This window comes from Cotesia glomerata, linkage group LG1 (assembly GCF_020080835.1).
Source record: "Cotesia glomerata isolate CgM1 linkage group LG1, MPM_Cglom_v2.3, whole genome shotgun sequence".
Taxonomy (NCBI): domain Eukaryota; kingdom Metazoa; phylum Arthropoda; class Insecta; order Hymenoptera; family Braconidae; genus Cotesia; species Cotesia glomerata.
In genome coordinates, this window is record NC_058158.1 from 19,535,985 (window position 1) to 19,552,624 (window position 16,640).

Here is a 16,640-nt window from a genome sequence, read left to right on the forward strand (position 1 = left end):
AGTCCTGAGCCATTTTTCAATTAACCGCATTGATAATTAATTATTAATTAAAAATAACGTCTCTTTATTTGTTACAGAGAGAGAGCGCCAGTGTCCAGTAAACTATGTGCCAAACAAAGACACAACTAACTGTATGACTAACTAGTTTCTATAGCTAACGTAGTCACACATTTTTACTTACACATTCACACGTGCAAGCGTCTTCGTTGGAATGCACTTGACTTGACACTAGTGCTCTCTCTCTAACGCATAAAAGGACGTTATTTTAATTAATAATTAATTATCTATGCGTCTGATTAAAAAATGGCTAAGGACTTTTCGTCTCAGAATTATTATGTTTATCAGATGCTACAATGGCGTCCGTTACTTCTGGGACACTCTGTATATATATATATATATATATTAGGGTGGGCAAAAAAAAACTATTGATAGGGTTTAATAAGGTGGGCCATAAAAGTCTAATATATAATAGACTGTTTCAAAAAAATCGACAATTTTTTTTTTTCTTATTAATATTGAAAATATTGTTCTAAATGACGAAAAAAAAATCCTGTAAAAATTAGAGCTCTTAATATAAATATTACGAAGTGCCGAGTCGAAAATTTCAATTTCCCATTTGATTAACTTGGGAAAACTTTTTTTTCTTACTTTGGAATTTTGTAACTCTTTAACAATTCATCGAAAAAGTTGAGTCAGAACAAATTTTTGTAGAAAATTGAACGTTCTACAAAAAAGCTCTCTTATAATTTTTTGATAAACCGATGCGTTTCGAAGATATTGAACTTTAAAATATAATTTATAATATTTTCTCATTTTTTTTTCCAATTTTTTGACAAAACTATCAAGTTTATCAATAAATTTTTCAAATTTTTTGTATTCTTAATTTCATTTGGTTTCACAGATCCTTTTATTCAACTGTCAAATTTCTAATACTATCGTACCTTGATTTGCCAATAAATTCAATTTTTTTTTTTTCAACTAAAAATTATTTTTATCAATTATTTATTGGATTTTATAATTTCATAATATTATATATTTTAAATTTATGCAATTAATTTTATTATTTAAATAAAAATGTGCTAATATAATTTTATTATTTACACGGAAAAAAAATCTTATGAAAAATTATAATGGTAACATCGTAATCCAGGACTAGACTTTCAGTATGTTGATTTTTACGATGCTGCCGTCTACAGAACACAATTCGAATTATTGAAAATTACGATGTTATTCAGTAAATTTTTTTTTAAGAGCAAGTGAATAAGGGCGCATACTATATTTTTTAATAAAAGAGAGACAGAGTCCAATAGTTTGTGACGTCACCACCAAAAGATGACCAACTACTGTATGGAGGGTCTTGTTATGTGACTGAACAGAAAATCTAGATATTCCCTCTGATAGCGTAAGGGAATAAACCTTGGGCTTGTGGTCGATAGGACACCGGGTTCGATTCCTTGGTGACACAGAATTATTTTTTCTGTGACCTAAACTTATTTTTAATTTGAGTGATAGAAATTTACGATGTTGCATCGTATAAATCATAATGTTTTTCGTTCTGGACCGGCACTACATTATTCTATACTAAAAATTACAATGTTTCCATCGTAATTCTTCGTACAATTTTCTTTCCGTGTATCGAAGCTAGTTTCACAGTTAAAATGATCGATGTGCGAAACAAAGAAGAAATCGGTTGTACAATTTGTTCTTAATTAACTTCAATACTACCATGCCATGAAAAATGCTTCAAGGACGCCCTCTCCCTTAGTATCTAACCACCTTGCACTGCAACGCTCATTGTTTCGCGACTCGACGTTCTAACCGACCTTTTTTGATTTGGGTAATAATTACCCATTTTTCGTACCTCCAAATTCGGACTTTCATTGTTGCTATAATTTATCATTGTTTTTCGTGAATATTTTGGCTTGTTTTTTAAATTTATTTTTTTGTAATTAATTAGTTCTCATCCTAGAATTCTTTTTTCATGTGTTATTTGTCCAATTATTTGTTCGCCGATATTTATTTTTCTCTAATTTACTTTGTAACTGAGTACTTTTTTCATTGGATGAAATTGATTATAAAAAATGGATAAAGAAGTTTATTTAACCCTTCGTTGGTCGCGCTTCACTGCCCGCCTTCATTGGTCGCGTGGTTAGGGAATCGCCGCAATGTTAATTTTCTTACAGTGTTGCCAAGTATACTTTTAAGTATAATTAAGCGCGGTAAAATTTGAGTTGGTATGAAATAAAAATTAATTTGTTCCGAAAAATTATTTTCAAAAAATTGCTTTTTTTATTTATTAAAAATTTCTACATGTCAATTTTTTGACTCAATTTATTTATTAAAAGAATTCTTAAAATTATCAAATATCTGCTAAATCAATTTTAATTAAATTATTTAATATTTAATTGTAATGTAGTATCGTGACTTTAATTTTAATCATAAACGTTATATTCAAATATTTTATCAGAGAAAAAAATACGTACCGGTTTAATGCTTTGATGAGTAAAGTATTAAATACTTTTGTAGTCACAGTAGTAATATTATTATTCTTGTGATCCAATCCACGTAATGATATTTATTTATTTATATTTATATTTATATTTATTTATTTATATTTTTATTTTTATATTAAAATTACTTACAATAACATTGCACAAATAAATTAAATAAATAACTTTATGGGACATGCGCATAACAACTATAACAGCTGATGACGGCCATATTGTTTTTATTTATTCAAGTTTCATATAATTGGCAATGCTGCGAATAAAATTTCATGGTCGGGTTTGGTCGCGCTTACGGGGAATCGCCGCGATACCATGTTCTTACGACATTTATTATTTAATATCTAATTAATAAAAATACCTACAACTTTAAAAACTGTTTAGGTGCATGCTAAATGAATTGAAGAAGGAATAGCTAAATTTTTTAAGGCTGGAAAAAATTATTTTTTTTTTTATAACGAATTGAAAAAAAAAAGCGGGGAATCGCTCATAGCGCGACCAACGAAGGGTTAATTGGTTTTCCAATAAGTGGTTTTGTTGGACGAAAACTTCCAATTTTTAGGGACGTTTTAGCTTTATTTTCTATAATCATAAAGTACAAAAATGTAGTATTGAAGAAAATGCTTTCTTTACTGTGACCGAGGTTCAAGAACAATGAAAAAAGGCCCAAATTTCTACTTCTTAAACTCTAAAGGCCATCAATAAGTTATTGAGAATTCTCAAAAAATGGAAAAGTTGCAGCGTAGTTGTAAACGAAAACAATCATCCACGCAAATCAAAAATAGAACTGTTTAAGAGAATAAGTTGAATGAGTTATTTAATATTGCTCACTAGATAGCAGCCGAAACCTTAAGTGAATAGGGAAATTAATTAATGTTAGCTCAGAAATCATCAGGTCGGCGTGGATTTATTGTTAATTTTCCACAATAACCTCTATCATATGAAGAACTGTTGGAGGTAGATGAAGAAAATATGTATTAATTCAAGTTTTTCACAAATATTTTGTGTTAGTTGCTGATTAAATAATTTATTGACTTCAAAATGATAGAAAAAGAGTTTTAAAATATAGAGATTTTTTACTTTTCTCTTTATCGGTTCAAAATTTATTTGTATTTTGGTTCGATTTCATTCATTATTTTTTTTCTTTTCGACGAGTTTAAATTAACGGTTTATTAACAAATATTGTAAATATTAACTTCTTTGCAGAAGTATCATCCAAGGAGTGACTGTAGAGAATTTTCGGAGCTGTCATCAGTTGTTTAAAGAGTTGTACCAAAAAAAAATTTTTCGTTAAAATTCCAGGAAAATATTCCAGAATTATATTGAAACTACTCTAATGTCACAACTTTAAGAAAGAAAAATTAGAAAAACGGATGACCCTCAGGGCCATTCCTGCAATTTCCCGCTAATTTCATACTTAAGCGCTCAAAATTGCACTTAATACGTTTTTGAGCTCTTCGAGCTCAAAAATATAATTTTTGTGTCATTTTGAGCTGACGTGGTTTTTATGTTAAGAGCTGATTAGTTTTTGAAATTGATCGGCACAGCCATTTAAAAGTTATTCCATAAAAACCACATTTAAACTAAAATTTTTTTAGTAGTTTTTTTAAGATTTATCAAAATCTACAGGTCCAAAGTGGTCCAAAATGTATTCAAAATCTCAGTTTGGTCTAGCCCTTTCGAATGACACCAACCGCAGTGGAATCGATCGAGCCGTTCAAAAGTTATGAGAGGTTTACATACGGCCGCACACACACACACACACACACATTCAGCGAAGCTTCCAAGCTTCCATGGAAGTTACATTTTGACACACCCTAATTGTTCGGTGAACAAGGCCCAGTAGCGATAAACTCGCTCCTGGGGGACTCCCAAATTCAAGAGACGCACCTGTCCACCGCTAGTTCCCGCAAAAATCGAACCGCCAATAGAAAATCAGCCTCTCGATCACGCCATGAGTCGACCGCTTTATTGGCTGATCGCTCCCGCTAGACATGCGCAATAGCCTTCTTCCCCAACTCAACGAGGAAGAAGACGGACTATTGTTATTATCTTTCGCTTCTACGCTTTCGCTGCATCAAGTCGCCATTAGTTTTTCTTTACTTTCGCTTTTCATTAATAAACCGCATTTCGCTTATTTTATAATTTAATTTGCTTAAATTAATTGTTAATAATCCGCTTTAGTTTGTTATAGGTAATTTGTGTTAACAGTGCATTTATTTCACCGCTTTTTCAGTGCCGGCAAAGTGTTCAACCACGTGTCAACCGGCTTCGCTTTTGCAAACCACGCTGTTATTTATAAATCCGCTTTTATCTTAACAATCCGCTATTAAACATATTACATATTGAGTGTATTTAATGTAAATAAATTCCTAGTGTTATTTTTGATAATAATTTACGCGTTTTAATTGAGATATCCAGACCTAAACCTGATCCCCGCTTTTCCGCTCTTTCAGTAATTATTCACTAATACATACATACATATATATATATATATATATATATATATATATATATATATATATATATATATATGTATGTATATATATATGTATATACTGTGACACGGGAAAAATTCCCCATGTCAAAAGACTAGTTTGGCTATTTGTTTATTTTAATTTTCTTTATCATTATCAATTATTTTGGCTTAGCTGAAAGAATGCGGCGATTCAACGCGACTGTGTCGCCTCAAGCGGCCTCCTGATCAAAGTGTGAAGCTCGAGTCAAGGCTTATAACAGAAAACGCGCCGAATTTGAAAAGTGTGCATGAATGAGTGTGAATATTGTAGAGAGTATGTTAGAGTGAGAGCGAAAATCAGTTGAGCGATCAGACGAACCCGCGAATTCACACAGAGCCATCAATTACTAGCGTGACATCTGGAGGAGGACCACGGCGAAAGCGAAGCAAAATTTGAAACCAACGAATGATGACGGCGTTTTAGCAACTTAAGTCGAGCGAGGCACCATCTGGATGCTGTGAGCCGAACCGAGTGACATATCGACCAATCATCGATCGCAACGGAGTACTGGACGCACCTCGTAATATAACGGCCGGCTAGAAGAAGCTGTGAGCTGATTGGATGCGAGTTTTTTGAACTAACGGAAAACTAGAGAACACATGTTGCCGAGGAGGCAGCCATAATAAATTGATTCTGATCTGGACGCCGTGTCTGTTAGTCACACAAATTCCGTTACAAGCATTAAAATATTTTACAACGCAATTAACCACCATTACTGAGTTAAATATTGCACATTGTTAATTATTATTTTACGATTGTACCTTGTCGAAGCGATTGTTCACGGCCACTGTGTGGATTATCGCCGAGTGACGATTGATTAGTATTATTACGTGCACGTGGGAGACGCCATCGCCAAGACATCGACGCTATCCCGCCAACTTCGTTGAGAGTCAGTTACCTGGATGAGTACCGACCCGAGGGGTTTACTGCTGCCGCAGGGTGAGTCTGATCGCTAATTTAGCCCCAGGGTGTCCTCACCGCAATATCGCGATCAATTTTAGTAAATTTCACCAGTTTGATTTTTGGTGTAATTTTTTTTTTGTATTAATATTTTTTTTTTACGAAAGTAATTATTGAATTCCTTTCGGATTATCGAGACTTGTGTGACGACACTCAGAGGCATGGTACCATCGGGGTGTATATGTGTGTGTGTTCGTAAATTGAAACGTAGATTCAAAGTCGAGCGTTCGCTTCTTATTATTAATTTTTTTTTTTGTTTGAGACACTGGCATTGAACCAACTGTGTGACATTATTATAACTATTGTTAATGGTCTTATTGGTTGGAACAGTGATATATGCCGACAATTGAACGTGATTTCTTTTTGATGTTGTTATTAAACGTAACGCCCGAGAAATTTGGAGCTGTGTAAGACAGCTAGCCCGACCGACGCGCCATCTCCGAGCGCGGGCCCAAACTTATCTCGAGCTTCAATCACCCACAAGCATAGTCAATTTACCGACCGTAGTTAGTTATCCGCCGCAAGCCCGCCAAATTGTTGAATTTTTGAATTATTTGAGTTATTATTTTACGTTTCGCCGTTCATTCGAATTTTAAATCTCTTCGTCATCGACCCGCCGCCCGACGACAAACGACAACGACTTCGAATCGTGGAACGGTAACTACCTTCGAAACCCAGGTAAGCCAATTTAGGTCGTGCTCTCCGGCCCTGTCGACGCCAGTGCCGGTGCAAAAGACCATTATAAATTTTGGCGCCCATTGTGGGGCTACACGAAGAGATCTCGACGCATCGTGATAAAAGTTTGTTTTGTATTACTCTGCCAACGCGTTAATTTATCCAATCGAGTATAACTTCGGACGACGAGACTGTAAAGGACCAGGTACCTCTTGATCAAGACCCTCCACAAGACCGTGAGCCCGCGATCAATGTGGACGATCCTGCTAATCCAGCATTCCAACTGCCTGTATTTTCTGACTTAGCACGTCGAGTTAAGTCGAAATATAGCAAAATTTTTGAAACGTTGCGTGATGAGGACCGTTGCAATAGTTAGATTTCTGTGGAATCTACTGAAAAACTGCATCGACTATTGTCAATTACGTGATAATCGGTTTACTCGTTTAAAGTTATAGCGGATTGAAAATTTAAAAATTACATAAACAGTTGTTATTTAACAAATTAAATAACATAAATAAAGAAAATCTAATATCACATGAGATCTACCGTCCATTTCGGGTGAGGCCGAATGGCATTTTTTAAATTTTCGAATTGCTGAGGTGCTCTATCTGAGAAATAAAAAATCCTATCAATAACAGCAAATTTTTATTTAGAAAGAGAAACCAATTGTTCTTGAAATAAATCAATCAAAATTATGTCATGTTTAAAGCAATCTGAAATATCAACTGAGAAAAATGCTAAATCATATCATTTTCGTTGTATTGACTTGTCATTGTCAATATAGAAGCTTGGACATTATTCCAATGAAAGTCTTGGGTAGCTTTCTGCACAACGAATGCATAGTTTTCTGCGAAGTCAAAAACTACCGCAAATTCGACAATCTTCAAATTTAATTTCGCATTAGAGAAAAACCGACTTTGTATTTTCACTATAAAATCATTTTTTAAAAGTTTATCACGTTGCGTCGCTAAGGTAATAAAAATATTAAAATCTGAAATAACATTTGCAATGGTATATCGATCGGTTGATGTCCACATTTTATATTCGATTTTATTTACATCAGATTTCTTAAACGATGCATGAAAGTACCGAATGATTTCTTCATTGTTTGGACATCTATTACAACTTCTGAAGGAGCAAGATTCTGTTAGATTATTGCAAACCAATTTATTTAATAAATTTTTATTAATAAGTTGAGTTTCCATAATCCAATCAGTATTTATCGCAAATTTTAGAAAATTACATCCTCAATGAGAAAATGGAGTGGAATTGATATCTCAGCCAAGTTTAATCATAAAGAATATTTGATACTCAATTATTTTGTAACATTAATTTTACATTTTGGTGAATAGTCCATACACATACAACATGTGTACCACTACTTCTAGCAAGAATACAAAGAGTAGGCCTCAAACTCGCAAATTAAGAGTCCGATTGCTACTGAATCGTACTTTACTATGAAATTTTGATATAATCTTTCAAAATTACATAAAACAAACTTTTTTTATACTCTCATTCGATTACCATTATAATCTTTCACAGATTTAAAATCTTGCATGCCCGTTAATTGTTAAGAATTCTCGTCGCTTTCGTAAAAGTCAATAACAAGTTTTTTTATATCCAAATTAAGCAACTGATTACCCGCCGGAGCTTTTGAGGGATTAGAATTTTTAATACCAATTTCACTGGAGTTTGAGTCAACATTCGCGGATTCACTGATTTCGTTTTTAAAATTTAACATCAATTTTCGAGAAAACTCAAGTGCTATATGACTGACTTCTCATCTATCAGGCAAAATTGAAAGTAACTTGTTAACTTCCCGCTAAGCAAATTGAAAATTTTCAAAAATCAGAAAGTTATTGGTTTTGCCAATAACTGTGTGTGTGTTCGTGTGTGCGTGTGTGTGTGTGTGTGTGTGTCTGTGTGTGTGTGTGTCTGTGTGTTTTTTTTTATTTTTTTTTATATAGAGAAGCGAAAAAAATTTCCAGACACCGCTATCATTGAAAGATGATGGTCGGTAGTGTGAGATTTTTACGCACTAAAAAAAACTCCTCTCTGTTCCCCCATCGATGGTACGGAGATGACTGGATCGGAACCACGTTAGCATTACTTTAATTCAGTCCATGTTGCGTCTCACGACGCTTACTTCTTGTGACTACTGGTTTCTAATCCCTTTCTGCGATTTTTTCTTTTAAAAGGCGCTGCGCGTAGGCTGTAACAGCTGACCAGTTTTCTTCTTTTTTGATCATCGAGGTTACGAAGCTCTCAGGGGAGAGCGTTGTGCCTATTATTTCTTCGGTGCTGATTCTGTCGTCTTTCCATCGATTACACTCGAAAAACGTATGCTCGGCGTTATCAATTTTGTCTAGGCAGTATTTGCACGTCGGTGTGCTGTGCAAACCTATCTTGAAAAGATAGGCATTGAACTGCCCATGTTCGGTCAATAGCTGGGTCAGGAAGGAGTCCGTGTCCCCGTGCTTCCGAGAAAGCCAGACGTTGATGTTTGGGATCAGGCACGCTGTCCATCTGCCCGTCTCTCCCGATGTTCATCGGTCCTGCCACTCTTGCTGTGTTTCCGTCTTTATCCTCGTTCTAGCGTCCTTAATGTTTTCGTCACTACCTTTAGCGTCATAGATTTTTGCTCTTTCGAACGCTAACAGGTTGATGGGCGTAGCTCCAGCAATGACCAATACAGCCGCTTCGTAAACTGTGCGGTAGGCGCAAGCAACCCTGAGAGCGCCTCGCCGCTGTACTGCTGCTATCTTCTGCCGATAGGCCTTCTGCTTCAATATGTTTGCCCATATCTCTGTTTCATAAAGCAGTAACGAGTGGACTGCTTCTAGAAGAACTCTTCTCTTTTTTGTTCTTAGTCCCATGGTGTTGGTCATAATTTGTGCTAGGGTAGACACTGACTTGCTGGCTTTCTTGCATGTACTGTTGACGTGTTCACGGAAAGATAGTTTCTCGTCTATCTTTACCCCTTAATAGCGCAGGGACCTTGTTGACGCCAGTATTGTTCTTCCCATGTCTACAGCGAATGGATTTAGGAACCATTTTCGACGTGTCAAAATCGACCATCTTGGTTTTTTGTTTGGCGGGTTTCAGGTGTTGCTTATCAAGCCAAGTCTCGATAGCGTCAATGGTTTCCCGAACTAGCAGTTCGGCTTCTTCTACGCTGTCTACTACTATAGTGGCCGCAACGTCGTCTGCAAAGCCTGTTAGCTCTACTTGTTCTGGCAACGGGATTTCAAGAAGCTCGTATTTTTGTGGGCCTTCAGTAGTTTCCACTATTATCTTCCTATCGTCAAGGTAGTTGTCGATCAGTGCCAGATTCTCTGGCTCCGCATTCAACTTCTGCTTCAGAGCGTCTAAAATGTCTCCCCAGTTTGCGCTGTTAAATGCGTTTTTGCCATCTAGCGTGAGGAGAAGGCATACTTTACGAGCTTTGAGGCTACCAGACTATGCTTTTGTTGCTGTCTTTATGACTTTCTCAATCGCTCCGACTGTCGAACGACCTTTCCGGAAGGCATGCTGGTTGGTAGCAAAACCTCCAGCACGGTCGATGTGGTTGTGAAGTCTTCCTTGTATGAGCTTCTCGAGCAGTTTTCCAGTAATCTCTAGTATACAGAGTGGTCTCAACGACGAAGGTGTTACAGGGGTTCCCTTACCTTTGTCTAAGAGAACCAATCTCTGCCGCTTCCAGACCGCGGGAAACGTGCCAGTTGCCAAGCATGCGTTGTAGGGGTTAAGGAGTATGTCTGGGTATTCCAGGGCTGCAATCTTGATCACCGATGCCGGGATGCCATCAGGTCCAGGTGCCTTTCCTGTTTTGCGTGACTTGGCCGCGTCTTGTAGTTCCTTAGTTGTGAAGGGTGTTACTTCGATGTTCTTAGCAGTGTTTTTTCTCCTGCAGCAGGTCTTTGGGGAAAAGCTCCGCTATAATGCTGTCCATTAAGGCAAGAGACTTCGGAGCCTCTGGTGAAGCCTTTCCAAGTTGTTTGGCGACAATTTGGTAGGCTTTACCTGAGAAGTCTTTGTCGAGATCATTGCAGATCTCTTTCCACAACTTCGCTTTACTTGCTTTAATGGCTTGGTTTAGCGTCTTTTTGGCCTGCTTATACTCTGTCAAATATAAGTTTTGGTTCAGGGAGCGTTTTGAAGCTCTCGTGGCGCAGCGACGTAGCTGATGGCATATTTTGCGAAGTTCTGCTGTCTGTTGACCACCAGTACGCCGGCCTGTGAAAACACCGATTTTTTAACCGCGGCATAGAAGCGTCACATGCGGCAACAATCTCCTTCATCGTATTTAGCACTGCCTTTTCCGACTCGCTGCAAGTATCCGGAGTCAGGATGTTCTGGAGGATAGACCAGCTTCATGCAAGTGAAGCTCACAGTGCCTCTAGATCAAGTCTCCTGGCATTCCACTTCTGCTTAGAAAAGTCGCGTTGTGAAACCGAAAAAGATGCCAATCCAACGATGATTGTCTCGAACTGGTGATCACTGCCACTGTATTCTTCGGATATAGTCCAGTCTTGAATCATGCTGGCAGTCCTTGGAGTCGCCAACAAAATGTCGAGGATGGATTCTTGGTACCCTGGTCTTCTAAAGGTCGTGGTGCTCTCAGTATTCAGCACTATGAAGTCAAGTCTAGCCGCGATGTCAGCGACCTCGTTTTCTCTGGTGTCGGAGAAAGCAGCGCCCCTCTCAGCTGATTTAGCGTTCAAGTCATCAGCTACTAGCTAATTAGTAATTGCATCTTCTATATTTGCCAGTTTCAGTCGGAACACACTAATCCCTTCATTTGGTGAGAGATAGACAACCATGAAGTAGGTTGTGGAGGTTTGAATCCAGACAAAACCTGCTCCACTTCCGCTGTTGTTTGCGGTAACGTTCTTTGTGTTTACAATCCAGATTGCGGCCGTGCTAGTTTCGTCCGCGAACCATACTCAGTCTTGGAGGTTTAGATATTGTTCACAGATGACCCAGACGTAGCAGAGCGTCTAACAAACAAATGGATCAGCCCTAACTTCTGGCTGATCCAAATCCTAACCGGCTACGGTTGCTTTAAAGAATACCAATTCAAGTACGAACATACGGATAGTAGATTCTGCGACGAGTGTAGGGAGAATGGGCTAGGAGAAAGGGTTGACAACGTGGAGCACTTAATGATTGAATGCCATGAGTACGAGACTCAACGCGAGGTGCTCAAGGACAAATGGGGTGGGAACGCGGAGTGGGCGAGCGTTACGCGTGCGATTGCAACATCCCAAAGTAACTTCAAGCTTTTAAAAGGTTTCAGTAAAGTAGTAATGTGCTGCAAACTCCAAACCCAACTAGCTAACGAAAACGCGACTAGGGACGAGACTCAACAGACATCCACCTAGGTAGAGTCGGAGCCCCTAGGCACAAGCGATATGCTCCACACAATTGTGAGGACAGTATAAAGCTTTGGATGATTGCCGTAGAATAAGTTAGGGAAAATGACCACAAACAATACAAGTGCCAGGGCACCCTACACACGCAAACACTTATACGTAGAATCATATTTTACACACAACACATTACACAAACAGCATGGTCTTCAATCGACTCCGCCTCCCCGTGGTCCCCGCTGGATACTGCTCATATTCTGTGGGTACATCTCGATGTGTCCACAGGGAATGAGTTGTCAGAGGAGTCGATGAGAGTTGCACACACTTACAATTGTACGCAACTCTTGCAGCTGTTCAATGAATGTGTATTAACAAGAGAGCAGCGGTTTTTCCTTGTTCGCAAACTTGGCTGTGCTCTCGTTATGTTGAGGATAGGACAAATATACGTGCGTGTATAGCTCTACTGAGCCCAGGAAACGACCTCTTCAGAGGTAGGCAAAAGCCTCGCCATATATTCTTATTCTTCTTCACAGATGAAGCAAACGTCGATATTCTCTCCAAAGACTCGCTGGCGAAGTAAGTTCTGCGCCAAAGCACATCTATTCAGGTTTCATGATGGAGATTCTTCTTGTTCTTTATGAAGTCGGCTAACTCTTCAATCTTGCAGTACAGAGTTAATTATTCCTCGGTAGGTTTAATTAGTGACAGGAGCAAAAGGGCCTCCACTTTTTTGAGAAACGTTGCTCAGCCGTCCGTTCTCTCCTATCTGGGCTGTTTTCGTACTCCCTGTCGCATTTTCAGACAGCAGAGCCATGAGGTCCACCCCGCTGTCATAACAGTTGCTTGATAACGACGAATACAGGCCCGTTTGCACGCCTTCCCTCGGCGGCACTGAGGTATCCAACCCCTGTACTGTAGACAATAGTTGAAAGTTCTGTTACATTTCCATATTGTTGTTGGTGTTGTTCATTTAGCACTACCTGGAGAGCACGTGTTGGGTGTAAAAGCAGAACCCACGGACGCGAACAACGCTATCCACTGGGTCCGCATGTGTGTGTGTGTGTGTGTGTGTGTGTGTGTGTACGTATGTAAACCTTTTATAACTTTTGAACGGTTGAACCGATTCCATCGTGGTTGGTGCCATTCAAAAGGGCTTGGCCCAACAGATTTCCTGTCGATTAAAAACCGATTGGGACCGATAGACTTTGAGAAATTTTGAGAAATATTAAAATAACTTTTTCAAAAGTAGCTTTTTCCGAATAACTTTTGAGCGGCTCTACCAATCGATTTTAAAAACTCATCTGCTCTTGACCTAGAAAAACTACGTCAATCATCGCAAATCTGGTCAAAATCGGTTGATTCGTTTGAGAGATATCGTGAACAAAAGAAAACCGAAAAAAGTGTTTTTTCATAGTTAGTCCGAAATTTCGAGTTTGACCAATTGAAGGTGAAAAATTCTTTATGAGGCTAAAAACTGCGTAGAATGCTGCCAATCGCGTAAAAATTAGTTTATTCATTCAAAAGTTATTGTGGTTGGAAAATTCAAAGAATGGTGTCCTATAAAACTTCTTCAGCTCAAAGGGCTCAAAGGCATAGAATAAGTTTCTTCTTGAGCTCGGAGAGCTCAAAACAACATATAGATTGTAACTCAAATTTCATCAAATTGTAGCTCAAAAAGCTCAAAAACTTTGTAGGTGCAATGTTAAGCGCCCAGGTATCAACGAAATTAGCGGGAAGTAGCAGGGATGGCCTTCAGGATCAACAGTTTTTCTAATTTTTTTTTCATCAATCTCTGAAGAAATAACCGATAGCATCAGTATTAAGAAATCAAAAGATCTTAAAATTATCAAATGTTGAAAAATTTACTTGTCGTTTTCAGCATTATATAATTCTCTTACTTAAGCTATCATTGAACAGTGATCTTGATTTATTTCACTGTGCATCTATAAAAGAATTTTCGAAAACCGCTCTAAAGAATGATCATTATAATCGCAACGATTTTCGTTAAAATTACTGACAGTTCAACGAAAACTGCTTTTTGGAGTTCTTATTTCAGCTAATACACTCAGATTCTCAACACTGACTTGACTTGAAATAATATCCTCTTCCTTTTGCGCCAGTGGAATAAATTCTCTAACACGAAATCTATAACGTACACACAACATTGAAGTTTCATCTGCATCAGGAAATTTCCAACGATCATCATTGGAAAATTTTCGTGAATCCTTATTTACTTTTTCATGTACAAATTTTAAATAATTAGCTATCAAAGATTGATACTAAACACTGAGCCACTGACTTAATTGATTTCATTTAGAGGTTATGCATGTAGGGTAAAGTAGATCGTATTAGTCACTTACGTGGCTCGTTAAACGGATTACAACAACCACTATCAATCTTATACGCTTACTCATTGTGATCAAAAATCAAAGAAGTGCAATAATAATTAGAAATATAAGCAATTATATTTGTGCTAACTTCAAACTCTCAAACAACTACAAAAAGACATTCGTCAACAAATATTCGCAAGAAGAAAATAGATAGAGTGAGTTTTGAGCGCCATCTGCATCGTATTAACTCAATTTATAAGCGAGCAGTTTAAAATTTTTAAATGCATAACAGAAAATTATGTAACTATCCCGAATAATGGTATATCACTTAACGGATGTAACGTTTAATTTAATTTGCGATTCACCAAAAAATATGCCCATCGTGAAAACCATATATTTTGTGGAAAAAAATCTGATCCTTCTGAAAAAAAGTCAACTTGGAAGTACCTTGCGCTACACATCGAGAAAAGTCATTTTTTCCACATAAATTGGATTTTAAAGAGTCTTTTGATGTATTAATTATAAAAAAGATATTTTCATTCAAAAGCTAAGAATTTCTTACACAAGATACGATTTTCCGTAGATTTTAATAAAAAAATTTTCTTCATCAGAAAAATTGATAAAAAAGAAGAAAAAAAATAGAAAAACGGTAGACCCTGAAGGCCATCTGTGCAACCCCGCTAATTTCATACCTAGCTGCTTAGAATTGCACTCATTATGTTTTTTAGCTCTCCGAGCTCTAAACTCTAACAGCAGTTTAATAAGATGATTTTTTGAATTTTCAAACTGCAATAACTTTTGAATGAATGAAGCGATTTTCACGCAGTTAGCAGTATTTGAAAAAGTTTTTTAAAGCCTCATGAAGAATCTGTAAGTAAGAATTGATCGAACTAGGAATTTCGGAGTGATTCGGAAGAAAACACTTTTTTCGGATTTCTATCGACAACGATGACTCACGAACGAATCAACCGATTTTGACCGGGCTTGCGTTGATCAACGTGGTTTTTCAATCTTTAGAGCTGATAAGATTTTATAATCGATCAATGAAGCCGTTTAAAAAATATTCCAAAAAAACCACATTTGAAAAAATTTTTAACTTCCCGCGACGAAAATCGAAAATTTTTAAAAATCGGCAAGTTATTAATTCTACCCCGTTTTTCGAAAATCGAGTTTTCAACAGATCTCGACCTTTTGAGGTCCTAAGAAGCTTCCCTGACTATTCCCTCGAGGGTGTCACTATGTCTGTATGTATGTATGTATGTATGTATGTATGTATGTGTGGGTGTGTGTATGTGTATGTGTGTGTGTGTGTGAGTGTGTGTGTGTGTAAGTGTTTTTTTTTTTTTTCCTTAGGGGGGGGGCAATCCTTTTTACGGATTCTAGGCATAGCTGTTTGGCCTGGATATGTGGTGACTCGACGCAGCGTCATACTAAAACTCGACGCTGACGCCCCTACCCGCTGAACCGTAAACCTCTTTCTCTTCTATCCTCTGATCCCCCATGGTACCGCCGTAAGGCATTTCTCCGCGGGGGAAGGAATTAGCTGCCGCTCTTCCTTCGGGTGGCTGAGATGTTACTTCTTTCTTCTAGATTATGTCTTTCGCTCTTTTCCTCTCAATGGATCGCAACTCTGTAAGCACTTTTGTAGCAAAAGTGCTTGTGCTGTTCTAGGCAGCTTCTGACGACAACATTGCTTCTACTATTGATTCTGATTGGGTTCTCTTTTTCAGAATCGTCTCTAACTCATCGCGCTGTTGGTTGAAACGTGGAAACACAAAGAAAACATGCCCCGCATCTTCATTGACCCTTGGACAGGACGGGCACTCTGGGGTATCATCGTGCTTAAAGCGGTGAAGATACTTCCGGTAACATCCGTGTCCTGATAACATCTGCGTTAAATAATAGTTGATCTCACCGGTTGAACCACACATCAATCCGAAGTATGAGACGGTACGTCTACCAAGCTTTCTCTGCAGAATTCCACTCCTGTTGCTATCTTGCGATGCTGTGTTGCCGTTCTTCCCTTCTAAGTTCTTCAAGACTCAGTGTGGTTGACCTTTTTCGTTGATATAGGTTCCGTCTTTCCTCAGCTAGGACTCTGAGAGGCAGAGTACCGGAAACAACACACACTGCTTCCTCTGATATTGTGCGGAAGGTGCTAGTTACTCGTAGGGCACTCAGTCGATATACTGGTCCAGCCTTACTCCATGATTCTTGCGTTTTTAGTGCGTCGGCCCAAATGAATATTCCGTAAGTAAGCACCGATCTCTACCACTTTTT

At 37.8% G+C, this 16,640-nt stretch overlaps 1 long non-coding RNA gene across 1 annotated transcript in view; it reads left to right on the forward strand.

Moving 5' to 3' along the window:
* Positions 1 to 2,243: 2,243 nt before the first annotated feature.
* Positions 2,244 to 16,640, forward strand: part of LOC123266886 — a 20,918-nt gene continuing 6,521 nt past the window's right edge. Inside the window, exons 1-2 of the long non-coding RNA XR_006509891.1 lie at positions 2,244 to 2,255; positions 5,280 to 5,289. This is a non-coding gene — a long non-coding RNA (uncharacterized LOC123266886). The remainder of the gene's footprint in view (positions 2,256 to 5,279; positions 5,290 to 16,640) is intronic.